This window comes from Mus caroli, unplaced genomic scaffold (assembly GCF_978045245.1).
Source record: "Mus caroli unplaced genomic scaffold, Mus_caroli_1 scaffold_2, whole genome shotgun sequence".
In the NCBI taxonomy this organism is placed as follows: Eukaryota; Metazoa; Chordata; class Mammalia; order Rodentia; family Muridae; genus Mus; species Mus caroli.
The window spans coordinates 142,366,037-142,393,174 of NW_028227257.1; the positions used below are offsets into that span (position 1 = coordinate 142,366,037).

At 50.0% G+C, this 27,138-nt stretch overlaps 1 protein-coding gene across 2 annotated transcripts in view; it reads right to left on the minus strand.

The window, feature by feature from the left end:
• Nek6 (NIMA related kinase 6) overlaps positions 1 to 26,406 on the minus strand; it is a 72,996-nt gene extending 46,590 nt beyond the window's left edge. The window contains exon 1 of one of the 2 annotated variants that reach the window (XM_021157094.3): positions 26,286 to 26,406. The gene's annotated coding sequence lies outside the window, so the exon portion shown is untranslated. Of the gene's footprint in view, positions 1 to 26,099; positions 26,199 to 26,285 lie in introns of those variants that run through there. The other variant, XM_021157095.3, reaches the window with a different exon arrangement.
• Positions 26,407 to 27,138: the final 732 nt, after the last annotated feature.

Genomic DNA, 27,138 nt, shown 5'->3' on the forward strand with positions numbered 1-27,138 from the left:
CCACTAGTGGACTACCTACCCTGGCTCCCTCTTCATCCTCCTGAAGCTGGAACACATTCGAGATGGCGACAGCCTTTCACAAGTTACCAGGATGAATCTAAGCTGCCCCTCCCCCACTGCTCCAATAACATAAATCTTGGCTGGGACTGGCAAGAGACCCTATATATTTACATGACGATCGTGCCTCATGATCACAGGGCTCGCGGTTCTGGCAGGCAGCGTGTGGCAGGGATGACTGTGGTCCTAGGAGAGTCACTATTTTCCCGACGACTTTTATTGTCCATTATATCCCGCATTTACAGGGCTCTGCTCCGGGCCTGGCAGGAATATGGCCCACGGAGGGGCTGGTGGGCCTGCAGATCCTAGCTGCAGGCCTGTCCTCTGGGTTCATCCACCTGCCAGGTCTTTGTGTGATACACAGACTACAGGAGCTGGGTGAGAGGCCCGTCCAAGGGCATCTAGACACAGATATTCCTTGAAGCCCAGGTCTATTCCTGGCTCTAGGGCCTTGGGGCATGGTGGGAGTAGGGTGTGTGTGGGAGGTTACATTGCAAAGGTGGGACCTGGAGATATGCTGAGCTGTCTACTACTACTTGGCTTGAGGTGCTTCTTGGTAAGTTCTTAGAGATTTGATGAGACAGTTGGACTTAACCATGGGAAGAAATTAACAAATAGTATAAATCAGAGACTTCCCAGATTGCTCTGTTAAACAGTCTAGGGATGAAAGGGGTGCTCCAGCAGACCCTCAGGAACACGGGGAGGACACAGGGGCTGAGGACTCCTTGCTGTACAGTGTGTCTTTCAGCATATTGTTTCCCTTTCTGAGCTCCACCCTCCCTCTGTAGCCACGGGCACACACCTAAGCTCTTTCGGTATGAGAGCTTATCATACCTTATAGGAAGCTCCCTGGTGGTGTTTGACATATACCAGCTATTTAACAAATTGGCTATTATCACTTGTTCAATACTGAGCACCCTCTTCTTACGGGATAGTATGGGTCAGAGACATCAACACATTGCGGCAACCAGTGATACCTATTTTTTTGTTTGTATGTGGCACTTCTGATGGTCTGCCATCAGACAGTCACTCACACCACCCTCAAACCTCTACAAACAGTATATCAATACCTGTTGTGGCCCAGTGTGATCCCAGGTGATAACTGGGGGTCTCACAGGTAAGAAGACCAGAGGACTGAATATGGTCTAGCCCTCATATACTGCTACTGGCTTCTCCATCCTCACATTTCACAGATGTGGAGACTGTGGTTTGGAAAGTCTGCGGGCACTATCACCCCCACCCCACCCCCCTACCCCACCCCATAAGAGTCATACGCATACCCTGGGCTGGAGTTGTCAGAGCTTGTGGCTGGGTGCACAGCAGAAACAAGAAAGCTACTCAGTCCTGACACCCTGGTGCCCACAGAGGTGACAGCCCAGCCATCTAGCCTCAGCTCAGAGTGGTGGCTGTGTGCTTCAGAGTGCTGGATGACTGGGGAAAGTGCTGATGACTCAGATAACCTTTGAGGCAGCGCGACAGAGGAAGCGGGTGGCATTTCTGGGGGCGTACCTCATTTCCTAGAAGGATGCGTCATGGGCTTCTGTTTAATCAGTAGTTATCCTGACCATCCACAGCCACCTGTGCTTGGGGGAGCACCACATGGCTGGCCTATTTCTGCATCAATCACAGGTGGGCAGGTCAGACAACAGACAAGACAATAGGCTGGGGGGGGGGGGCAGTGGCTGCTTCAGAGACACACAGCAAGGATACACATTAAGTCTTCAGACTCCTTGTCCAAAAGGTTAATTTTTCTATTTGCAAGGACAGGAGAGACACTCCGAAGCTTTACGAGAAAGACATGGAAAAACAGCAGCTGAATAGCAGATAGCAGGCAGAGCGAGCCCCAGCCAGCCAAGGAGACTCCAGACACTGATGCTAAGAATTCCTGTGGCTGAGGGTCATGCGACTTCCTCTGCAGAAGACAGTTGAGAAAGTCTGAGCAGGAAGGAAGGGACGTGTCCACAAGACAGCACATCATGTGCTGCGGCCCTGGCTGCCCCCACCAGCTAGCTGCGTGACCATCGATGAGTCCTTGGCCTTCTTGGGGCCCCAGTTTACCCCTATTTATCCACTCTGTACCAAGCACAGTTCCATGTGCTTGAATGATAAGTAACTGAATCCCTCTAGTATCTTGTGAGACAGAGATGCCATTATTCCCATTTTGCAAAAGGAGAAAGTTGAAGCACCCTGTAGCGGGTGCTGGCTGGTCACTAGCATTCTTCCTGTTCTAAGAGAATACTCTGCACAGAGGCCCCGATTAGGCAGCAGCAGCCACCACTGTTTGGAGACAGTCTCAGCTACTGCTGCTTTTTGGTGAAGTCCAATTTCTTCAGTACACTTAGCAGCCTTTATAGACCAGGGCCCAGGAGCCCCTCAGGAGGCCCCCTGAGTCACAGCAGCAATCGACCTGTCTCTTTGAGCCTTGCTGAGAGGGGCCCATGCAAACAGGAATGGATGACCCTACTGTGATGTCCGTATTGGAGTTTTACACACAGGTCAGCCTCGGGGACTGCAGGAGGGAGACTGCCATTCATGTGTCCAAGAAAGAGAGGAAAAAAAAACATCTATTCATAGTCAGACATAGCTGCTCTGTGGAAGTGCCACTCCTGACGCAATGAGCAGACCCGCTGTGTGAGGGATTCCGGAAGAGTGTGACCTCGGAGCATCCACGTGGAAGGCTCAAAGACTTGGGTGGTCACCAAGCTTTTAAAATATGCCTGGACATCCAACCATGCAATTCCAGAGGGAGCACAGTTCTGACCGAAAACCCAAGCCCGTCTTCCCAAACAAAATTCTTCCAACATTTTTTGGCTTAAACAAATAGCCAGCCAATTTGGTTTCTCTTGACTCTCTTGAGTAAGGAAAAGTCATGCTAAGAAGAAACTGCCACTAAATCACATGTTCACCTCTCCCCATGCCATGCACAGCCCATGTGTGTGGATGAACCCACTCACCCCACTGCTGTCTCTACACGAAACTGGGATTCAGAGAGACACGGATTCACCTCTGGAGAGAGAGAGCAGGGAGAGAGCAAAGGAAACGTCTAAAATCCAGGGTGGCTCAGGAGGTCAGAAGGCCTGCTGTGCTAACCTGAGAACCTGAGTTCTAATCCCCAGTATTTGCATAAAAAGATGGAAGTGGCCACACATGCCTCTAACCCCAATGTTGTGGGACTCAGAGGGGAGGATTATGGGTGCTTACTGGCTGCCTGCCTAGGTCCAAGTTCAGTGAGAGACCATTTCAAAGAAATAAGGCAGAAAGTGACAGAGTACACTTGGTGTCCTCCTCTGACTGCCACACACCACACACACACACACACACACACACACACACACACACACACACACACAAGTGGATCCAGCAGAATCTTCTGCCTGTGAAATTAAGGGGTGCCCTCATCAGAAATGGACATGCAAGGAAAGTTCTGGGTGCACACGTGCTCCATTCACGGGCATCTGGAAACTTCTAGAAATGGGCACGGGGCAGGATGTAATCTGAGCAGTCACTCAGTCAGACCCAAGGGCAGCTGGAATAACTACCCAGCAGTCGCCTTCCTAGGTGTCCTGTCCCTCAGGCACTGAAATCTGCAGAGGGAATTTTGTGCTGAGCACTCGGGAAATTCCCCTGGCTCTGCTCTTGGTTTTATCAACACAGAATAATCATTAAGAAAGTCTACCTGCATTTCCTACTCCTCTCAGGGGCCAAGATGACCCTCTATCCACTTACACAGGGCCTCAGTCTCATCAGAGACCCCAGAAGGGGCCCTGAGGCTATGGAGTATATCCTCAGAACAGGAAGTATCTGTGAGTGGAGGGCAGGATGGGTGTTTAAGGGAGGACAGCATGTGCAAAGAAAGGCTCGGAGGCTAGGAAGACCCAGCTGTGTGCTGGGGACAGACTCCACAGTGATAGCAGGGGAGCTGGATCCGCTAACCAGAGGAGTGTGACTCAGATTCACAGGGCCCTGAGTCTACCTGCTCACAGCTAGCCATGTGAGAGGCAGAGGTCAACTCCCCGGACTCTCTCTCCTTCTGGTGTTCTTTTACAGAGCACAAGTGTTGGTATTCGCAGATGGGCCATGTGAACATTCAAAGACTGAAGCTCCTTTCCTGTGCTCGTGGCTACTCCACGAGCCTCCACTCATGGAGGCATGTATGTTCGTGGAGAGACACAAAAGAATTCCTGTGGGGAGACCTGGCAGCAGGCACTCAGGATCAGTGTGGTGTTAGTGCTGACAGCGTCAAGTTTCTATTCAGCAAGACTTTATAAGCCATCTGTTGTGTACCAGGCCAAGTCCTCTATTGGGTATAGGAAGGATTCACACCCTCAAGTTTACCTAGTTTTCTCTTCCTGACACGGGCATGACCGGAATGTTACTTCTACTTCACAGGGGAGGAGAGGTGAGGCTTAGTCTGCGTACAGGATGTGTGTGCTTGCTCAAGATTTCTCTGGGAGGTGTGTCATGGTTGGGATACCCGGAACTGCCTGACCACAGAGATAAGGTTCCCTGACAAACTGGGCCAGATTCCCTTCCTTCCTTTATCCACAGCAGGGGAAGCCTTGCTGGCTGCCAGTGTTGGGAATGGAACAGAATGGTAGGGCCCTGTCACTCTCCAGAGAGGAATTCCTCCTCCTGTACAGCCAAGGACTGATGCTAAGCTCTGAGAAGCTCTGGATCCTCAATTACCCCAGCTGATGCCTCCAGAGGCCTGTGTTAAAGACAAACCACTCGGGAGGCTGCGCTAATGGTGGATGTGGTGTGAACACCGATCATAGGCACAGCGTGAACAGGCTCTGGAGTTAGGACCCTGTCCTCCTGAATCTCCAGGCCATTGCATAGTCGGGGGGTAGAGGTAGTGTCCTCCTCCTGCAGTGTGATCCTGGTCCTCCTTCCTTCCCTCCCTCCCTACCCCCTCCAATGCTTGGGTTCTCATATGCTTGTCTCTTCCACAGGAATGCAGCAGGCTCTGGAGAGGCCTCTTATTCCAGATGTCCCCTGTCCTTACAGAATGGCATTCCCTCCACTGTCACATCTACCTGATAACCTGAGACTATGACCTTGGAAGTATAAGCAGTTGTACTTAAGCATAGTTCAAACTTATGACTCTTTGACTTTGTAACAGTACAAAATGGATAAGCAGTCTACATAAATCTAACTTTTGATTTTTAACTTCAATCTATTCCCAAACTAGCCATACACAGTCTGAGATCTTAAAGAGGCTGGACAGAGATAGCCATAGCCTATCTATCAGTCCCACAGTCATGAGGGGAACCACCATCCATCTACAGGGTGCAGAGTGAAAACATGCCAGAAGGCTGGAGGGTGGGGGTTTGAATTAAGGCATTTCTATTTTTTATTATTTTATTTTATTTTATTTTATTTTATTTTTTGGCTTTTTGAGACAGGATTTCTCTGTGTAGCCCAGGTTGTCCTGGAACTTCGTCTGTAGATCATCAGGCTGTCCTCGAACTTAGAGATCCTCCTGCCTCTGCTCCCTGAGTGCTGGGATTAAAGGCGTGTGCCACCACTGCCTGGTAGCACTTTGATTTACTATGATCTTGTCTGGATTGTAAACTGAGGCATATTCATAGGCTTTTTACAACTATAACTGAGGTAATGCAGGATTAGGATGTGCCTCCAATCCTATCGGTCTTTCTATGAAGGAAATGTACACACACATACACACACACACACAGAGAGAGAGAGAGAGAACACACACACACACACAGAGAGAGAGAGAGAGAGAGAGAGAGAGAGAGAGAGAGAGAGAGAGAGAGAGAAGACAGACAGGCAGACAGTATTACATGACAAGAGAGGCAGACCATGGCGGATTTACAGCTCAACACTGGTAGCATTCACCAGAAGCCAGAGCAACTCTCTCTCCTTTTTAGAGAAAAGCAAGCCCAGCACCTTGGTTCCAGACAGCAGGCAGAGTGAGCATGAGACCACTGTGCTTCTACACTCAGTCTCAGCCTACTTGTTAAGATAGCCTTAGGAAACCAGGGATCAGATGTGATGAGGCACTGGCTCCTAGACTCAGGGAATTTCAAAGGCCTGTAATGCTTCCCCCCAAATCTGAAGATACACATAAGGCTGCCAGCATTTTCCAGCATCTAAAATTTCCATCCATTATCACCATTCTTCAGGAGAAAGGACAGTTGACATCAGAAAGTTGTTTAATGCTAGGCTTATCCTTCTGTTCTCTCATTTCACTGGGGCTGGGTGCACATATTCCAGGTTTGGCCTGGTTCTGGATTCGGCGTGCAAGGAATTAAGCCAATGTACCAGAGATTCCCTTCAGCCTTGGCCGAGGAAGGTGAGGCTGGGCCTCCTCATGTCCTTCTGTGAGAAAGCAAAGACGCATTCCCTGTTGGAACCTGTGATGATTCCAGCAAAGACTCTCTGCCACAGGCAATGTCCCAGCACCAGGGAGGAGACAGCCCCAGGTCAAGGAGGTGAGGAAAAATGGGAAAGCATGAGCCCTTCTAGTGACAAGACACAACTGTGAAATCTCACACTTAAGACTCAAGGGCCCAGCATCTCCAAGTCCATTGGAACTCACCTTGTAAACCTGAACCTGGCCCCTGCAGAGAGTGGGACCAGATGCCTCGTGCTCAGGGAGGAGCATTCAAAACATGTGGCCCTAATGGCCTGATGACCCAATGGACAAGGGTCACCCTGTGCTTTGAGAACATCACACCCACGTCTGCCTTGCAGTAACCAGAGAGCAAAGGGAGCCGTGTTCCTTTCCTTGGACACTCCCATACCAGGACACACTCCCCAGCTGGGGCCAATGGGCACAGGGCAGCAGGTGGCTTCAGATGATAAGGTCTGGGGCAGCAGTGCCTCCCGGGGCTCGAAAGCCCATCTGCCCTCCCTCCATTCTATGCGCCCCAAGAGGGGCAGGGTGGGCCCCTTTCTCAGCAAGCCAGGAAACACACTCTTTTCTGGGCTAAATGCCCAGATTCTTACAGCAGTCACAGGACACACTTCTTGAGAGCAGTACCAAGCCACAAACGTAGACTGGAAGTTTCTCTGGGCAGTGTCAAAGTGTGGGGGACACACTCAGAATTCTAAGCTCAAAGTTGGGCAGGGGAGGGGCAGCTGAGGCTCCCTCCCCCATGGGGCCCTAAAGATGCAGCTGAGGGTCCACTTGTCCTCCCAGAGGGCTCAGTGTTCTTTCTGAGACAGTATGTAACTCACTCTGCCATCTCTTAAGCAGTTTGTTTGTTTTTTTAAAGGATCATGCCTAAGGGGCTAGGGACACGGTGTGGAAGAGATAGATGGAGAGTGCCCTGTCTTCCCAGGGGGAGACAGGCATAGATGCCAACAGACATTGTCATTCAGGCAGGCAGGAGGAGATTAGGGCAGCGACTGAGTCAGGTGGGGGAAATCAGGGGACCTGACCTCACCAGGTCACTGGGACAGTTAAACAGATCACGGTGCAAACAACTTAGGACATATGTGACACAACACAGGAGCAGGTCCCCTGAGTGGACTAGGTTGGAGTCCAACTAGTCTCCTTGTATCCCAGGGGTCCCAGGGGGAGACCCCAGACCAGCCCAATTCCAGAAGATTCCGACTCCTTCTTGGTAGGAAAGCTATTTTTCTGACACCATACCCGAGGTTGGCCCACTAGAAGGTTCCAGCCCCCGTATGTAGCAGGCACACAGAACAGCATGCACTGTTCTCACCCCCATTCAGCTGCCCATTCTCTCACCAGCAAGACTATCCTAACAGGCTATCCTACCTTACTGTCACATCACCAGCAAGACTATCCTAACTATTATCTAGGCTATTATCTATCTACTATACTGTCACCTACCCAGAGTAACCCTGTGAGCCCCTGGCATCGTCTAACACACTCCAGGCCAGCGGGGGTGGGGAGCAGGAATATTGGTGACCCTGGCCTAACCCCAGCATATGCAGTAAGCGCAGGTGGGTGTTGAGCCCCAGAGCAACTGCTCTGAGAGCATGACCTCAGCCTCTTCTAGAGACAAACAAACAGTAAACATACAAAAGGCTGGGACTCAGTCACCAGAACCACATGGCACACTCCCCGGGAGGCACGGCAGACTAGGGGTGCCTGCGGATTGGAGATACAGTTGGGAAACCAGGGTGATTAGATGCCTCAGTGGCAGGTGGCCTGCACGGCCAGGCCTTGGCTGACACACTCCCATCAGCTCTGCCGTTCTCTTATCCCTTGGAATCACAACAGCTTCCATGACTGGGGTTCAGGGTGGCGTAGGCAGTTAACATGCAGAAATCCGGCTCTTCTTTCCCTTTGCGGTGAGCTTTACATATTTTATCAGTTATCTTCACATGGTCCCCAGCAAGTCGGAGAGGGCCTTGTTTTTCACAGGAAAGCTATGAGGGAACTGAGGTGAGGGGGTCTCCCACCCAACACGCAGATGAGCAGCATCGCCTGGAGGGCAGGAGCAGCCTCAGTCATGTGCAGACTTTGGGACGTTGATTTTATTGGTTGTACATATCCTAGCTAGGCCATGACCTACCCCAACCCCAGTGTTGCTCACACCTCCCCCTTATGGACGGTGAGGCTCCCAGATAAAGTGGTCATTCTTGGGCCCAACACCTAAGGCTCTTACTTCTATGGCCCCATCTCAGGTGATCCCAAGCTGCACCCAAGCTACTGATTCTGGAAGGCAGTAGCCAGGGTCTTCCAGAGGTGACAGCCAAGGGCTTACATCCTTGTTGTGTGGCTTTAGGAAAATCGCTCCATCTCTTTCAGTTGTGGGTTCACTTTAAAGACTGGGCACCAGGCTGGTGAGGTGGCATAGCACAAGGGAGAACACACTGGCTCCTCAAGCTGTCTGCTAACCTCCACATACAGGCTATGGCAATCCACCACCCCATACCCTAATACCACTAAATAAAAAATTATGAACTCACGGTCAGCCAGGGCACACAGTGAGTGCCAGACCAATCTAAACCACATGGCAAAACCTTATCCCACCCTGCCAAAACAACACATAACCAAATAATAAGTTGTTTAGAGATGAGAACCAATAGCATACATAAAGCCCTGGCTGGTGTGCAGATAACAAGGTAGCAGCAATAATGGGAGGAGCTGATGTGGTTTAAATACAGCAAATATTGATACAAAATAGCATACTGTTAAGAGAGTTGTCAGCTGTGTCAGGTGAAGCCCCCTCACCTCTAGACACACTCCAGGACACACAATGGAGCTCATGCTGTTGCTGGGGATTCATGGCCTTCCTCTTGACATAGGGATTTGTATCACTGTGATTTCCACCTCTGTCTCCCTGTGACTCCTGTGGGCACCTGACTCACCCAAATCCACAGACAAGGAGCATCATGAGGTGAGACCACAACAACCTCCACCTTTGGGCAGAAGACTGTCACCAACCTGTCCCTTCTCACCCTGACTCCTTGTGCAAGTGAATTGACATCTGAGCTCAGTGTTGACCCCTAAGACCTAGAGTGAGTGAGCTACAGGGAAACCTGGGATCGGAGCTGTAGCCCCACTCAGGGCTCAAAGGCTTCCCAACTCACCCCTCCCTCCAGGCTACCTCTGTCCTCTGCCTGTCCCTTCCATCCTAACATCTGCAGTACCCTGCCCCCAGATGCCACAGACTATGATGGCCTGGCTCCAAACCCTTCCAATGGCCTACCCCTACAGGTGGAGTCCAACTCTCTCCTCTAAAGAATTCCTTGCAGCAGATCTGTGAGTCTAAGGCCAGCTTGGTCTACAAAGCGAGTTCCAGGCCAATCAGAGCTCCCCTTCCTTAAAAACAGACAAAGAGACTCCCCTGTAAGTCCAGGTATAGTAGTGGGACTCTATGAATTGTACCACCTTAGCACCCACTGGTGCTTACTGCATGTGCTAGGGTTGGGCCAGGGTCATCAATCCATCCCACCACCAAACCCCTGCTGGCCTGGAATGACTTAAGACAATGCAGGGGCTCACAGGGTCACTTCGGGTATGTGGCAGTGTGGTAGGATAGATGATAGCCTATATCACCTATATCATTATAGTATTATATCACCAATGTGTAGGCACCCCCTAGTCGGAGGAGCGCACCTCGTGATCATGGGAACTGAGTCTTGGGCTTTCATATTTATTTATTATTCTTAGAGTTGGAGGCAAGAGTTCCAGGCTTGGTTGCTCGCCCTGGAAACCAGGCCTGGGATACACTGCTATTTCCCTTGGGAACTGTCATAGAAAGCTGCACCAGGCTATGTTCAGGATCACACGGGAAGTGGGCTTGTCCTAGCTATAGATGAATCCCTAGTCCAGGAGGGGAAAAAAAAATTCTTGGTGGTCAGGGTTGCACAAAAGGAGAAGGGTGCAAAACTGTCCTGTTCAATCCACCTCAGGGCAGTTCTGCCTAAGCCAAATTCCTGAGATGCAAGACCAGCATAGGAGCCCAGAACTCAGCACATGGCAGGTGCAAGGGTGGGGTCTGACCCTAAATACCAGTTTGTCACTGATGGGTCTGCACTCCAAGTCCTCCATCTCCTAAGACACCCCTCATCACCATCCTATGAGTGGAGAAAGAGCCTCACTTTAAATGTGAGGAGCCTGAGACTGAGAGCTAAAGTCATCTCTTCAGAGGCACTCAGGAAGTAAGTGTGGTGCACAGCACTTCAACTTTATCCACAGAAGTTTAAAAATGCTTTTTACAAACATTTACAGTAGAAGAATTCCACTTGCTGGCTCTCTCAGGGACTGAGAAGACCTCATCAATCCTTCCCTTTTTTTTTTTTTTTTGTTTTGTTTTCCCTAGACAGGGTTTCTCTGTGTAGCCCTGGCTGTCCTGGAACTCACTTTGTAGACCAGGCTGGCCTCGAACGCAGAAATCCTCCTGCCTCTGCCTCCCGAGTGCTGGGATTAAAGGCATGCACCACCACGCCTGGCCAATCCTTCCTTCTAGTACCTGGAGATTCCCAACTGTGTGCTTAGGTCATCTTCTCCCTTCTGCAGTTAACTGTGTGTTGTCACACAGAACTGGAGTTCTGAACAAGAACAACAGTAACCCTAAGGTTAGAGTTCAGTAAAAGTGTCAGGCCCTCTCTTCTTTCTGGTGAACCACAGCAGACATTACTAATCAATCCCAGTCTCCAAAGCTACTTCAGCTGGGTATATCAGGCAATCTCAATCAATCTACCTGAGCTAGCATCATTATGACATAATTGCTACTTCTGTAGTAAATGGGAATGTATGGGGAAGGTATAGCTCTCTATTCCCTCCTTCATTCTCGGGGTCCCACACCCTGAAATCCCCTCAGATTTGCAAATAGGCTATAGGAGTTTAGCAAGGACCTGGGTCAACACTGGCACAACACTGAGCTCAGATGTCAATTCACTTGCACAAGGAATCAGAGTGAGAAGGGACAGGTTAGTGACAGTCAGATGGTGAGGTCTCATTCTGCTACTTTCTGAAGCCTACAGGAAGGGTATTCCCAAATAAAAAAAATCATTTTGATGGTGGAGGTGAGAGGTTATATCCCTGAACCTCTACTCAGGAGCTATGTAACCCTGGGCCTCTACTGCTCATTGGAAAATAGGCACAAAGATTCCCACACCCCAAGACCTACCCAAGGTAGCCAGTACAATGTGGGGGATGTAGGAGCACCCTGTAAATGCTGTTGCTCTCCGTCCCTCCCTCCCTCTGCACTTAGCAGGGTCATATCTGTGCACTTCTGTGCATCACCTAAGCTATCGCATGCTCTGTCATAGCCCCTGAGGGTCCCCTTCTCTAAAACCTGCAGTCCTCCTCACCCAGGGAGTCCAGGCTGCGTGGAAGTTCTTTTCTCACATGCTTGCCCTCCTTTTCTCTTTCACTCCCCGTCTAAGCAAAACTGCTTGGTGACCAATCCTGCCTCTGTCCCCAAGGCAGTTCCAAAGGGCCCATCTTGTCCTGCAGAAGTGATGGCAGTAATTCTATTAATGGGAAGCAAGATGAATGGTACCCTGTGCCCACAGTGTATGAGGCAAGGTGGAACAGAGGGCTGGGGGAGAAGAGTGTGGCTGGAACTCACCCTCCTTTGGGGCCTTATTAGGTCTTGAAAGCACCACTGCACACGCTAAAACCTGCTTTTGCAAGCAGAGGACTCATTTTACAAATATACAACAACAACAACAACAACAAACAACAACAACACCTGTAAATGATAAGAAAATCCTGAAGACTCACCTCCCAGGCTGCAGTGAGACGACAAGCCACGCAGTCTTTTGTCTCCCTGACTCCTGCTTTAAATAAGTGCGTCTAAATGCCAGCTCCTTACTTTGTGAATACCCAACACAGCTTCCTCAGCTGTTTTAGGCCTGTTTGACAACAGTGGGACAGGATGACCCTGGAAACGATTTCCTCTAAAAGGCTTGTCTGTTCCAGATGTCACAAAGCCCCAGTGTACCCTGGCTGACAGTCCCCAGGGAGGATCTGACACAACCCCCTCGCCATCACACACACACATGCAGAATGCCATTGTTATCTGGCCCAGCAATCAGTAACATTTCAAAGGTGTTCTGCAGTGGCATAGGTGTCCTTTTCCACAACTATGCAAAGATGGTGTTCTATACACCCACCCTCCCAGTGTGGGAACAAGCCACTGAGGTGTCTGTCATACTTTACTTCCAAACAGGTGTTGAAGGTAGAAGCCGATACTGGTACAGAGGCACTGTGTGGACCCAGGGTCAGGTCACGAGGCTGTGTGACCTCAGCAGTTTGTGGAACCTCTTTGGGCCTCAGCCTCCTCATCCCAGCACAAGGTCCAACCCCATCTACCCAACAGCCTTGCAAGAAGGAGCTGATGCAATCCTGGATCAGGCAGGAATGTTCATGTCTCAACACCAGTGGTTTGCCCCTATTCTTCCTGGCCCACACAACCTCATGGCAACCACTTCCCTGAGAGGCACCTGTGGCCCCTCTGCTACCTGGAGTAATAAAGCCACCTGTCTTAGTCAGGGTTTCTATTCCTGCACAAGCATCATGACCAAGAAGCAAGTTGGGGAGGAAAGGGTTTATTCAGCTTACACTTCCACACTGCTCTTCATCACCAATAGAAGTCAGGACATGAACTCACACAGGGCAGGAAGCAGGAGCTGATGCAGAGGCCATGGAGAGGTGTTACTTACTGGCTTGCTTCTCTGGCTTGCTTAGCTTGTTTTCTTACAGAACCCAGCACTACCAGCCCAGGGATGGCACCACCCACAATGGGCTGGGTCCTCCCCCCTTAATCCCTAATTGAGATAATCTGTGATAACTTCAGCTTGTGTCAAGTTGACACAAAACCAGCCAGTACACCACTCACCGACACAGGTATGAAGGAAGAGGTTAGAAAGGAAGGTTTGGAGCCAGGACCTAGGTTCAAATCCTGGCTTGGCTGAGGCTCTAATGTGTGGCACTAAGCAAATGACGGATCCACACTCAGCCTCCCACTCCTGTATGTAAAATGGAACTAATATCATGTGCTTCATCAAGTCACAACCAGGATTCAGTGTGACTACCTAGTCAGCCCAGCCCGGGGCCAGTGGCCCTCAGATGAGCAATCTCGAGTCTTGGCAGAGGGTAAGAAAAAATCCCACACTGCCCTGCCACTCTGCAGGGAAGAAAGACCCGAGGACACTCCAACCCACAGGCTGGGGAATCCCACCAGTCCCAAACACAGCCAGCCTTTCCCTTGGACATTTCTCTTTCAGAACTTCCCCAGTGTTCCAAGGCAGTAACGTGGCTCCTTACGCCGGCTGCTTGAAGGCAGGGACCTTGTCCCCATGACTCACAACCATGTCTTTGAACAGTGGAACAGGGCACCGCTCATTCAGATAAATAAATGACTAAAGGAGAGGGAGGAGACTGGGTGGGGTGGGGTGGGGTGGGGTGGGGTGGGGCGGGGTGGGGTGGGAGGTGAGGCTGAGTGGCCTACCATGTGTCTCAAAGCAACTTAAGCATCACAGGTACCAAGTTTGAGTCTCCTGGTGCTCTTACCAAGGGAGTCAGACAGTAAGTTGGTTATACTTCTTGCCAACACAGTAAGTCATGGTCCTGCCCAGTACCCGGCATGGAACTGAAGACCAAATACAAAAACACAAACTTGTATCACCCCTGGCTTCACAAACAAGGAAACTCGGGCCCCCTGGGAGGAGGTAACAGACTACTGTGAGCAAAGCAGGGACACATGGTTTGCACCAGCCTTGTCCAAATCAACTGCCCACCTCCTCCTTCCCTGGGCAGAAATGACTGTAGATCGGACTGAAGCTGGAGCTTACCCCTGGAATCTCCTCCCTGCCTGCCAGGAGTCAGAGGAGGAACTCAGAGGTATAAGCAGAGCAGAAGCATAGAGTGCCCCCCATCCCCCCCAGTCCCCCCATCCCCACCCCTCATAGCAGGGTGCAGGGATGGGAGGCCATGCCAGCAGTAAATGTGGGCTACATGCTGGGGACATAAAGCCCTGGGGTTGGTTTATAGCTTTGGCTCAAGGCTTCCTATGGACACTGAGCCTCAGTTGTCCTAGTTTGAAAGATGGGTTCAGCAGCATGATCAGGAAGATTAATCAATGAAATGAAGGCAAAACACACACGGAATCTGGCTGGGTCCTGGGCTGCATAGTTGAAACTAAGGAAGTTTTATTTCCCCACTCCAGAATTTCACACAGAGACCGGTGAGAAGCTAAACTTCTGCTCCTCTAGTTACCTGCCCTCAACTCCCTCAACTACAGAACTAGAATCCTGTCCCTGTTAACACAGGCATCAGACATAGCTCCCTGATGTCTTGGGTCTTGGGGGAGGGGGGGCATCTGGCTTGATGCTCTTCCCACAGAATCTAATCCTAGGCTGTCCGCGACATGGTATATAGCCAGTGATGACCCCCAAATTCTGATCCCCTCAGCAACTCGGTTGTTTCATTACTAACTCTTGTCACTCAAGGCCAGGAAAGCTGACAAGATGTAATAATATCCAGCCATGGTGGGCTCTATGGTCTGGCTAGCAAACAAGCCCTACAGAAGAGAGACCAGCTGGCTGAATGGTAGTGGTCATTCCAGGGATCAGTGGTCTGCACTGATCATTTCCTCTAAATGACCTGGATCCCAACCCCCCAGGGAGAACTGACAAGGGGGCCTTCTCTGTTGGAGAAGATGGTGTTTAACATGGGAGTTTGCATTTCAGTTTTACACTGGGCCTCACAAATTACACAGTCACCCTCATCTTCCATTTACATGATCCTGACATGCGCCTTATGGTTGTAGGCCTTGAGAATACCTCCAAAGTCCTGGCAGAAGTCCCAAGTCTGAGACTGTCACCTCCAAGAGGACACTTGAGAATCTTACTTGTTGAACTTCAGTTGGCTGTTTATATTATCTTGCATTGAGGTGACAACCTCAAGGCCTGTGCCCTGAGGGAGCTTCCTGGACAATGAGTGGTTCAGAAAACAGGCTAACTCAGGAAACTCAGGACAGGACTCAGGAGAATATCCAACAGATGTCACCAGGGAATGATCTCACTGGCTAGTCTAGTCAGGTGGCTCCCTGGAGGCAGGGATGACAGAGCTGAGCAGGAAGTGAGGACAAGGGGTAAGGCTAAAGCAAGGGTGGAGGACTGTACCAGGGGATACAGTCTGCAGACACCTCTCCTGTAACAACTGCAGAAGCAAGAATGAAAAATGAAAAAAAAAAAAAAAAAAAAAAAAGCTTCCAACATCTGGGGATGTGTTCCGGGCACACACTCAGCTACGGCAGCCCACCCTTGATTGGATGTTCATGGTCTTGATTCCTGTCTCTTTACAGACATAACCATCTCTTCCTGTGACATGGAAAGTCCAACGGGCATGTAGTAAGGGGTCCTCTGAGCAGTGGGAAGGGACAGGCAAGGAGCCTTTCTGATGTGAGCCATCACCCACATAGAAGAATGGCACAGTTGTAAGACCTTAAAGTGCTGCATCAGTTCAACCTGGGCTGTTCCTAGAGGTTCACTAGCTGCATGTCTTAACCCTGAGCCTTAGTTTCCCATCTGTAACTCGGCATTATTAATTGTCCCATCCTCCAAGGGATACTGTGATGATGAAATAAAATGAAGTCACTGACAGGTACTGCACACAGCAAATGACCGATAAATGTCAGCCAACTCGACTGCCCCGCACCCCAGCGACACGTGACGCGTCTCAGGATGGAGAGAATATGCTCCCTCCTCTCTAGCATCTGCCATGACTCTGCTCCCAGACGCCCCTCTCCCCCCATTGTTATGTCGCATCAGTCCATAAATATTTAAACAACATGTCATCAGATTATTATAACATATGATCCATAGCACTGATGTGCAGCAGTTCTGTGCATTTGGGCTTCATTTTCAGAATATCGAGACATAAAATATTTATGTATTTAGCCAACCACGAGATCTCACATTCTGTCTCAAAATGCTGGGTGGTGGCAAGACGCTGAACTGAGACGCGATGTGTGAAGGGGTGCCTTGTTCTCACATCGGTTCCTGGGGCATCTGGATTGTTTCTGGTTCATTCAGGGGACATCGTCACGTGGTGTGTGAGCAGTCGCTGACTTGGTTGATCATAACAAGAACACCAGGCCCCGAAGAACTCATCAAACCAGTATGCGCTGGGTGGTCTGCACGCCGGCCTCTACGGCTGTGCACACAGTAGGAAGTGTACACCTCTCACAGCACCCACAGGGAAATGCAGATTCACCTGCAGCCCACAGCACCACCGGGGTACTGTGGTACACAGCAATGATTCAGGGCCATTTGACTCCTGTTTCCTTCTGTCCCCAGGTCCCGGTATCAGGTCAAGCTCAAACTAGGATTGAGCCGATGTAGTTGGATAAATGGCAATTAAAGACATTGCCAGATAAAATTGTGACCAGATTAAAAAATAATTATTAGATAATAAATTCATACATGATAATGATGCTCCATCTGCCAGTCTGATTTATACTGTGCAGGACCCTCAGGCCTGAGACATAGGCTCTCCAGTAAACCCTTGCGAGTAGGAAAGGTTTTTTTTTTTCCTATGTAATTAAGTGTCTCAATTGCTAACATTAGCACATCACTGTGGCCATATGTTGCAGGAATTTTCAACAGTATGTGATTTCAGAGACACTGCCCCATAAGCAATCGGAGGATCCAGAAACTCACATGGCAGAGGCTGGATGCCTCTTTAGGACTACCTCTCCTGTCCCAAGCCAACACTAAAATACCCTTTAAGAGACCAGAAAAGTGAGGTCACCCTATGCCTAACCTGTGTATGATCAATGTCTGAGGATATAGGATGCCAGAAAAGTATGTATAAAAGACAACTGTCAGCTGAGGGTACAATCATTTCCTCTGCATTTCCTAGGAAAAGGGACAGAGAGACGTGTCTGATCCCCTGTGTTTCCCTAGATGGCTATTTCCAACCTGGGCTGAAAAGCACCATGAACCTGCCTGCTGGGAGATCCCAGTGCCAAGTCTAGGGCAGCACAGAACCCACTGCCCTTCACTCCACACAGAAAACCATGTACCATGTTGACTATGACTCCAAGAGGCATAGTCCCAACCCTGTCCCCAGACTTTGTACAGACAGAGCTCAAGTCTTTTTGTTCTTATAGACTAGCTGAGGACGCTGGCATTAAAAGCAAACAGAAAGGACCAGTGGGAACAAAACAGGCAGGGCGGACACTCTGCACCATAGCCAGAATGTGTGTGCATGATTAAGGTCCTGGGTAAAACAGTTCAGGGGACCTGCCGGACCCTCCAAGCTCCTGGGGCAGGCTTCCTGCCTCTGCTGTGTGCCGCATGGGATTCTGAGTTGCTGCCGTGTAGACGCCACCACGGCCAAATGAACAAGAGAGTTGCTACCTCTCATCACGCCAGGTTCCTCCATTTCTGGGTTGGGGATCGTGCCCAATTGGGGATCAGCAACTCTAGAACTTGCACAGGAGAGTTTAATTCCTTCCTTTTCTCAAAGCCACCTCACAAAGGACACTCCCTCTAAGCAACGAAGCCTACTTTACAGGAAACACAGCTTAAAGCTGTTAGCGCAACTGTCAGGACACCCAGGTGCAATCCCCGGCACCCCCAACAAAATTAAAACCAGCTTTGAGAGTCATGTGCCCCCACCAGCCCCTCCTGTACTGACATTGAACAAAGAAATGCCCCAGGAAGATTATTTCATAACTCAGAGGTACAAGCTGTTCTAGGCTTAGGTTCCTCCCATAGGTTAAGTACCTCTTACCTGAAATGCATGGGACAAGGAATGTTTCATATTTTATTTATTTCTTTGTTTATTCATGTGTATGATGTGTGGATCTCTTCCTTGCATGAATGTCTGTGCACCAACTGTATGTCAACAGAAGAGGGTGTCAGATCCACTGGAACTGGAGTCACACATGGTTATGAACTGACATGTGGGTGCTGGGAATTGAATCTGGGTCCTCTGGAAGAGCAGTCAGTGCTCTTAACCACTGTGTCATCTCTCCAACCTCATGTTTCAGATTTCAGAACGGAATTCTGGAATACTGTATAGACTTTACCAACTGAATAACCCTAATCTGAAAATCTGAAATGACCCCCAACTTTGAACTGTTTGAGCACCAGGCCATCATGCTGGTGTGTGCAGAAATACTCTGATAATTCTGCTCTTATTGTGTGCCAAGTTCTGAGGACACAGCCTTGGCCACACACCAAGTCTTGCCCTATGGAATGACATTTCTCAATTGAAATAGACAACTGATACTGTATACCATCAGCACAGGACCATGGTACATGGTGTTTCTTCCAGTTGCTTGGAAGGTCAGAATTGGTCACCCTCTCCCAGCCCACACAATGGGCATGTCCAAAGAGCTGCAACTGTCCCCTGACTCTGAAGAAGGCCCTCTGCTTTGGTTTTCCTCAAAGCACACAGGCTGACAGCAAAGAATCAGCTACTCTGGACTCTGGGTGTCTCCTTATCCCTAAAGTGGGCGTATGGGTACCCACACCATAGAACTGTTGGTTAAATAAGTTACTGCGTATAAAAGTTGGACTAGGGCATGGCACACAGGAGACACAGGGCACAGGGAAGCCTCTGGCAGGATAAACGGGAAGTTCCCAGTTTCATGTTTTCTCAGGTCAGCCTGCAGCCTTGGATATCATCCCATAGTTCTTGTGTCCGCTTGTCCTCATCATGGTCCTTTGATGCCTCAACAGAACCTCATATCTCCCTGCAACAACTTCATACTCCTCTTGCTTCCCCAGAGAGTGAAGCCCTCTGTAGATCCCTCCTGTAGAATGTACACAAACTCCTACACAGTTCTGAGCCTGCCTCCAGCAGTCAGGATCAAAGGAGTGTTGCCCCCACCTGGTTTCGGGCATGGGTAGGCTCTATCCTGTGATAGAGCCAAGGAGAGAGTCCCTATGCGAGCCTTACCTACCTGATCCAGAATTCTGAGATATGCGTCTTTAAAAAAAATTGGGGGAAGGCTGGGGAAATGGCTCAGAGGTTAAGAGAACTAGCCTGGGTTAGTTAGTCAGAGGTTAAGGAATTGACTTGGGTTCAATTCCTAGCACCCAGATGGGATCTCAAAGATATCTTTGGGATTCAACACTCTCCTACAGACATACATGCAGGCAAAACACCAATGCACATAAAATAAAAAATAAATCATTAAAAAATTAATTTCCCAGGCATGGTGACATACCTTTTTTAAAGGCCATGTGAGTTTGGGGTGAACCCACGCTACACAGGAGGTTTCACATCAGCTAGAGCTACACTGAAATCTTGTCTCAAAATATATTTAAATTTATTTTTATTTGCATGTGTGTGTGTGTGTCTGTGTGTGTTGTTGTTGTTGGTGGTGGTGTGTATGCATGTGTATGTGCTTGTCTGTTTGGGTGCTAGTACATGCAGGTGTCCAAAGAGACCAGAGGAGGGCATCTGATCCCTTGGAACTGAAGTTATAGGCACTTGTGAACTGTCTGAGGCATGCTGGGAACTGAACAGGAGTCCTCTGCAAGAGTATGCACCCTTAACTCCCACTGAACCATGTCTCCGGGATGTGCTTCTTGAGTGAGTATATGGATGTGTCACATGTTAGCCAACACAGGTATCTCTAGTTCTGAGACCAGAATCCACTCAGCCTGCTTCAGACTGCAGTCATTGTGCTTCACTCCCAAGCCCAGGCCCAGAAGTCATGATGCACAGCTTGAAAGCTGGAAGAACAACCTGACGGAAGCCATGGGAAAGCTAGGCAGGCTCTCAGGCTGGGCATGCTTTCTGCACTGTTCCCATCTATAAGCGGGGCAGGAGATGGGGATTCTTTTTTGTCTTAAAGCAACGGAATCTCTTCTGGTTTGCTTTTTCCTTTAAAAATCATATAAAATTAACCTATCTCTCTCTCTTTCTCTCTCTCTCTCTCTCTCTCTCTCTCTCTCTCTCTCTCTCTCTCTCTCTCTGTGTGTGTGTGCGTGTGTGTATTGCTGAGGATCCAACTCGGAACTTCGCACATGCTGGGTATCACTGAGCTATACCCAAATTAACAGTTGAAAGCAACATCCGGTACATTCATAATGTTGCACACCCATAGTTGCTACCTAGTTCCAAACCATTTTTATCACCCCACAAGGAACCCTGTACTCTAGTCCTGACTTACTCCCTGCACCCCTTCCTCCTAGACCCTCGTGATTGTAACCTGCCTTCATTCCACAGGAATCTCTAGTCTGAAGTGGCATCCAGTCTGAACAGTCTCTAGGAGCTCCTTCTCTCAACTCCACTCCTGGGCAGAGCCTTTTTGTGCACCCAGGTGACAAGAAGACAGGGTGGGTTGGCCCCTCCCCTCTGAGAAGCTCACATCCCTCGTGCTCAGTGGCCGTTCAGAGAGGGCCCTCATCCCAGCTCTTACTTTCCAGAATCTATATTCTAAAGTCAGCCTGCTGTCTAAGAAGGGGAAGCTGCTGCCCGGCATATCCAGCCCACTGGATGGGCACAGCAATGGAGGCTGGGCCTGAGTGAAGTCTGAACCAGAGGTCTCTGTGGGGGAGTGGCTCTCCACAGCCTCTCTTCCCCTCACAAGCCTAGTGGGCTTCAGGTATATAAGGAATTGGACAGATTTCCTCAAAAGCTTCCTCAGGAGGGACAGCTATTCTGGAAATCAGGGTTTCCTGTCCCTTAGAGAGAGCCAATTTAACACCCTCAAATGGCCCAGGAAGACTCCCACAGTACATGTGGCCTCCCTCAGGCCCAGTGGACTTCAGTCCTCACTGAAGGACTCTGGTCCCACTGGGGTCTGTGATGACCACTCCTATCAACACAGATCTCTGCTGGGCCATGCTATATAAATAATTAACAAAGCATCTGCCTCACTTCCTAACAACCACAGCTGATACAGCTCATAGGCCTTCAGAGACTTCCCAGCTTCATGCCCAAACTGAGAGGGCCCACTGAGAGGGCCCACTGTCTGGCCCTGTGTGAGTGAGTAGGAAGAAAGCAAACACAGATCTCCAAACCTTGTCTTGAGATGCCACAGGGCCACTCCAGCATTGAAATCCAGCCTCTTTCCAAACTACTGCTGTCCACTGTGTCTGGCAAATTCTTTGTTTTAAATTTTATCTGTCTGGGTATTTCGTCTACATGTATGTCTGTGCACCACATCCGTACCTGGTGCCTTTCGAGGCCAGAAGAGGGCAGCATCAGATGCCTGGGAACTGAAGTAGTGGGTAGTTATAGGTGGCCGTGTGGGTGCTGGGAAAGGAACCCAAGACCTTTGGAAAAGCAGCCAATGCTGTGACCCACTGACCACTTACACGCCCACAAGGCTCACATTCTTGACTATGAGTATCTTGCCCTTTCAGGGCCTCAGTTTCCATTCTGTAAAATGGACAACTGGGCAGTTTCCAATCCCGGAAGTTGAGCCTAGGTAGCCTCCTGTGCTCATCTCCACCCCACGCTCTGGTGATTTGCTCTTCTTGGCACTGCAAGACCCTGAACATCATCAGAACAGGACATTGGAAAGTAAGGATGCCCCTTTGCAGATAGAGTCCTTCCCAGAAATCCTAGCTTAAAGGGCCGAAGGATAGGTGTTAGTAAATGGGTCACGAAAAAATGAGAGAGCAGTCCGAGTGTAAGGCACCCAGGAGCCTCTCGGATGTCAGGGAGACAAAGGGGGATTCCCCTTAAAAGAGCCACCCTGATTTTGAAGTGTGAGGGTTAAACAATTTGGGGAAAAGGCAGGCGCCTAAGGCTTCCCACAGCAACTACCCACCCCTTCCCTGTCGGCATTCCTTCACACTCGCTGGAATTCCTACACAAAGCCCCCTTTTTCTTTTCTATGAGGTCACCAGCACATAGAAGTCTAAGAGAAAGAACAGTTCCCTGTGGGTAAAGCTCTTGGAACTAAATGAATCCAGTGGCCCCACATGCAATCTGACGGCCCCCTCAGGGCACAGCTCCAGGGGTGGTGAACAAGGGTTTTAGGGGGTGTTGAGATTCTAACCAGCACAGTCCAAGAACCTGCCTAGGAGAGCAGCTCCTCAGCTGCTAGACCACGTGAGAAGTCGCCTGTGGGGGGTTAAAATCCAGAACTGGAGTCCCCAGTATGTGTGGGTCTGTAGTCACACAGCAAGTCCTCTTGGAGTGACAGATGTCACACTGCCAGATCACATGCTCAAGTTCAAGTTCCCAGGATTAATGGCACAGGAAATTAGACCGCTAACGGATGTGCCCGAATACGACTTCTGTCTGGGCCTTGGGTCTGAGAAGGCTACAAGTTTATCCTGAAGATGGATTATGAGTGTGTCACCAAATTCAGACAGGAATGGAGAAAGCTTAAAAAAAGAAAAGAAAAGAAAGAGGAGGGAGGGAGGGAGGGAGGGAGGGAGGGAGGGAGGAAGGGAGGAAGGAAGGAAGGAAGGAAGGAAGGAAGGAAGGAAGGAAGGAAGGAAGGAAGGAAGGAAGGAGAAAGGAAGGACAGACAGAAGATCTCTTACCTGGGTGACAGAACTAAGCTAAGAACTTAAGAGATCATCTACTCAAAAACTTCAGAACCCTTTACAGAAACCCAGACCACCCTCAACGGCCCCTCCACAATCCCCCTGCTCCAGAGCCCCAATCCTAAGGACCAGCAAACTCCCAAGCACATGCACTTTGCTGCCTATGATGACATCAGCAAAAATTAAATTAGATAAATAAAAACATAGAACAAGGCCTATTTTTACCTCCGCAAGTCACAGGCCAGATGGGGAGGATTCTATCAATGCCAGAACCATGGCTGCGCCTCCCTGTACCATCTATTACTTCACACCTTACATTTAGGCATTGCATCGCAAAGCACTCTGCAAATGACACTCCTGCAAGGGAGAGAGCAACCTTTTCCTGTTAGTGCTGGGCAGGCAGAGCCCAAACCACACAGGTCCTTACTTACACACAGTCCTCTTCTGAAACACCAGAAACGGAAGTAAATAAGGAAGTGAACTGGTGGACCCAGTTCTGAATGACAGGTGACAAGGAGTCTTTGCAGAAATGATTGTGTCAGAGATTCAGAACGGAGAGTAAGGATCTGAGATCATTCTCCATCTCCCTACAAGGTCAGAGGCTGGGCTCTTCCTGGGGCCATGTCCAGCTTTGTCTCCAAACTATATCTATGTGTTTATTTAATCAATTTATTTATTTAAATGGGATCTTGGTGTATAATCCTGGGACACGTGGTACTTGTTATGTAAATCCAGGCTGGCCCAGAACTCAAAGCTATCCTCCTGCCTCAGCTGCAATTATGGGCGTGAGCCACCACACCTGGCTGTAACCCATATCTAATCTTGAATGATTCACCAAGTCCTCCACCCTCACCTCCCTCCTTGGTCCAACCTGAGAAGAGGAGAGAAATATTGTATTATTCTCCTTTTGACAGTGGTTTGACCATCCTTGGCACTTGGAAAGCACCTTCACTCTGGTGGCTCAGCAGTCTTTGGGAGGACCTCACCCCAAACTCTAGAAACAGGCAGGCCTGCAAAACCTGGCCTGTCATAAATCGCTGGCCTTTACAACAGGCCAGAAGAACAAAACACAATAAAGGTAGCCAACCCGTCCTAGAATCAGAGCTACAAATTTAAATCCTGACTTTGCCATCTATCAACTTACCTGGACTTTACAAGTTCATGGGGAGACTATAGACTCTGTCCAGACAATTCTGGGTTCAAATTCTGGGTCTATCACTATTCTATAGCCCCTCTGTGTCCCAGTTTTTTCATCTACAGAATGGACACTGTAACAGTGCTCATCTTACAGTCTTGGTGGGGAAATGGAAAAAAAAAACTTCAAACTTTGTGCACCAAGCCCAGCACAGGGCGCATCCTCAGTCATGGGGGACCCGAGTCATGGTGCTACCTTCCCAAAACTATGCCAGCCAGTTCATCTCTGCTAGTGTCTGTTTCCTCGTACAATAGAGACAATAACCTCTGACTTATGGTGAGCCCTAATGAGGTCAGGAATGTTCAAGTCCTCAGTGCCCAGGCTGTACAGCTTAGGAAGTCAAATGTCAAGTCCTGGGCCCAATGAAGGAGGAAGGCCTAGAAGGCAGGCAGGTGGCTCAGACTTCTGCTACTACCCTCTCCCTGGTGGGCTGGGACACAGGTTTGATTTCTCTATGATCCAGATGCCTTGGGCACAAACCCCAAAACAGAGTGGAATCCAGGAGAGTTAAGGAGCCCAAGAACCTCTCAGCACACAGTAGGTACTCTGTAAACGATTCTGCTGCTTACCCTCTTCCTTTCCCACACCATATGCAACCTGGGAAAGCCAGCATCGCCATTTCTGGAAACCTAAACAGCTCTAAATCCTGGTCAATGCTTAAGTCTGAGACTTGGGCTTTTTAAAGACAGCAAATGACTTTTGTAGTCATCTCTGAAGCAGACGGGGCTCGGAGGCTCACAACCACAGGGACCATTTTAAATCCCGGGCCTTTTCTTCTGGGAAGTTAAGCAAGAACCTTCCCAAATGTTTGCCGTGGGGCCCTCTGCCAGAGAGTGACTCACTCCTCCGCTCCCCACAGGCATATTTTATTTGGGGGTGGGGGATCCAGGGAGAGCCTGGCCCTGGTGGGGGAGGGGAACAGTTTCAACACGTCCAGAAGGTGGGGATATTTTTTTCTTCTCCAGTTTTCGGGACAAAGAGGAAAAAAAAAAACGAACATAGGTCTTTTTTTGTTTCCTTCCAGGTTTTGTCTTCTGGACAACGATGTCCAAAGTTCACTGGTTAAGTTTCTCCTGTTGGGAGTCAGGCACCCATTCAATGAAATTCTTCTCCCATTAGCAATGGGGTTTTTAACATGCCCTTTTACACACACCAGACTCCTGTGAGGACATTTTCCCCTCAAAAAGTCACCCTGCATTTTGCAAGTGGAGTGAAACTCTGAACATAAACTTTCTAAAATTTGCTCTAAAGAAGTTAAAACTTTCAAACACACATGCACAAACTGTCAATCAAAACTTCACGGACAGCCCTTAGAGGATGTGTCCCAAGCATGCTGTCACCCATTTGTTATGGCCCTCTGGGGCTCGGTTAAATCAGGGAAATATGATTAACTTAGAGGAGCAGGCAGTGAGGACAAGTATCTGGGGCCCTGGGTCTCCCTAGGGCCTAGCCCCTAGGTATGGGGGACAGAATCCAAATCTGGCCTAGCTAGAGACAGCCACGAACAAAGCCAGGGACCTAAGACATATTTAGAAAACCTCAATTCAAGTCCAGCGCAGCCCCCTCCTCAGCCTGCGTGGCCATGCAAAGTTCTGCCAAGGCCGGGCTAAGAGGCTTCCACCAAAGTCAGAACCTGGGGATCTTCGGACTCACAGAATCCGGCCCAGCACCCTCTCTGGACAGGGTCAGCCGGCACATCACACACACACTGGCGTGCAGTGTGGAGTGCACAGTCTGGATCCTAAACACACTCTCGTATGGAATTTGTACACTTTTGCCCGTGCACGTGTGCACACACTCACTCGGGAACGTTCAGACACGTGGGCACACGTACTCCTTGGCATCCACGGTAAACACTCGATAAACGGATAAACCGAAGCCGAGCCCGTCCACCCGCACTGGTCCACCCCAAACTCACAGTCGGGGCCCCTGATGTGCACACGCACGCACTCCCGCGCAGCTGGGCGGATGGAGCCCGCCGCGGACACCTCGGCCTCCTGCGGGCGTCCCCGCCGACTCCCCGGGCACGCGCGCGCGCCCACAACACCTCGGGTGACGGCCCCACGCCCTGGCCCGCGCCCCTCGCCGGTCCCAGGCCACTCACCGGCGCTGGCGGCTCTCTCGGCGGCGGGCGGAGCGCGGGTCACACGCGAGTTGGCGGCGCTGCGGCCGCAGCTCGTCCGCTGAGTTCAGCCGCCGCTTCTGCGCGCGTCCTTGCGCCCGCCCCTCCCCGCCGCGGGGCCGCGCCGCCCCCTGCGCCCGTGCGCGCGGCCGCCACGCAGGCTAGGGGGCGCCGGGGGCGCGCTCCCAGCCTGGGTGCCTGATCGTCCAACTCAAGTTGGAAGACTGAGCCTCAGACTCCAAATCCTGGGCACTGAACCCCTCTGCGCGGGCTCTAGACTTTATAAGATGCAGATTCGCTGGGTAACCAATTCGTGGACCCTTCCTCACACCCATGGATTCCTCATTAGCTGACATTGCTCCTCTCACAGCCCTCGCAGGACTGAAATTGACCCATTCACAGAGTGCAGCAGGAGGTGAAGTTCAGTTGATAGCATGCTTTCCTAATCTCAGCACTAGGGAAATCGGGCACCTGTAATCTCCGAACTAGGAAGGCTGAGGCAAAAATGTCTGAAATTCATTCATTCTTGGCTATATAGCAAATTCCAAGCCAGCCTGGGCTACATGAGATGCTGTCATTTTATATACATATATATCAGTGTGTACAATAGCACAGTGTACAAATAGTGCCCAGTACAGTTCCAGAAGTAGGCACCTTGGATAAATCCAAGTCCCTGCCCTCAAAGTGCCAGTATCTCCTGGGGATACTGCCTTCCTGGGAACTCCAGGCCAGCCAAGCATCAGTGTGAAGAAGGTTTTAGAAGGAGTAAGTGGGCCAGCCAAATACCCAGGAGCCTGGGGGTGGGGGTAGGGGGAATGACCTGAGTTTGATCCTC